This window comes from Gorilla gorilla, chromosome 21, assembly GCF_029281585.2.
Source record: "Gorilla gorilla gorilla isolate KB3781 chromosome 21, NHGRI_mGorGor1-v2.1_pri, whole genome shotgun sequence".
NCBI classification, from domain to species: domain Eukaryota; kingdom Metazoa; phylum Chordata; class Mammalia; order Primates; family Hominidae; genus Gorilla; species Gorilla gorilla.
This window is the reverse complement of record NC_073245.2, coordinates 48,289,050-48,290,204: the sequence shown is the minus strand read 5'-3', so window position 1 is coordinate 48,290,204 and position 1,155 is coordinate 48,289,050. Positions and strand designations below refer to the sequence as shown.

The 1,155-nt window shown below is 47.8% G+C and overlaps 1 pseudogene; it reads left to right on the top strand.

Moving 5' to 3' along the window:
* The first annotated feature begins 358 nt into the window (after positions 1 to 358).
* Positions 359 to 953, top strand: LOC101135198 (high mobility group protein B3-like; annotated as a pseudogene).
* Positions 954 to 1,155: the final 202 nt, after the last annotated feature.

Below are 1,155 nucleotides of genomic sequence, written 5' to 3'. Positions count from 1 at the left end.
CTAGCACAGTGAAACCCCGTCTCTACGAAAAATACAAAAAATTAGCCGGGCGTGGTGGCAGGTGCCTGTAGTCCCAGCTACTCGGGAGGCTGAGGCAGAAGAATGGCGTGAACCCAGGAGGCGGAGCTTGCAGTGAGCCGAGATCGCGCTACTGCACTCCAGCCTGGGCAACAGAGCGAGACTCCCTCTCAAAAAATAAAAAATAAGTTAAAATGGGGCCGCCACCGCAGCGCCTGCAGAACTTTCGGGCCGCGTCGCCGCCTCCCGCTGCTTCGCCTCCCAGGGCCCTCCCTCTCCTTCCCACGCCCTTCACTCCCCTCCGCCTTCCCTCCCGCTAGGCGGCCGGGAAGGAAGAAGAAATTCAGTCAGGATGGCTAAAGGTGACACCAAGAAACCAAAGGGAAAGATGTCTGCTTATGCCTTCTTTGTGCAGATGTGCGGAGAAGAACATAAGAAGAAAAACCCAGAGGTCCTTGTCAATTTTGCAGAATATTCCAGGAAGTGCTCCGAGAGGTAGAAGACCATGTCTGTGAAAGAGAAGTCTAAATTCGATGAAATGGCAAAGGCGAATAAAGTACACTATGATCGGGAAATGAAGGATTATGGACCAGCTAAAGGAGGCAAGAAGGATCCTAATGCCCCAAAAGGCTACTGTCTGGATCCTTCCTGTTCTGTTCAGAATTCTGCCCCGAGATCAAATCCACAAACCCTGGCATCTCTATTGGAGACGTGGCAAAAGAAAAAAAAAGTTGGGTGAAATGTGGAATAGCTTAAATGACAGTGAAAAGCAGCTTTACATCACTAAGGCGGCAAAGCTGAAGAAGTATGAGAAGGATGTTTCTGACTATAAGGCAAAAGGAAAGTTTGATGGTGCAAAGGGTCCTGCTAAAGTTGCCCAGGAAAAGGTGGAAGAGGAAGATGAAGAAGAGGAGGAGGAGGAGGAGGAGGAATAAAGAAACTGTTTGTCAAAAAATAGTTAAAATGATAAATTTTATGCTATGTATATTTTATCCATAAAAAAGTAAAGCTAAAGAATTAGGGAGCCCCTGCCAACTGGGAAATAAAAATTAAGCAGAAGCTGGGCACAGTGGCTCACACCTGTAATCCCAGCACTTTGGGAGGTCAAGGCAAGAGGATCATTTGATCCCAGGAGTT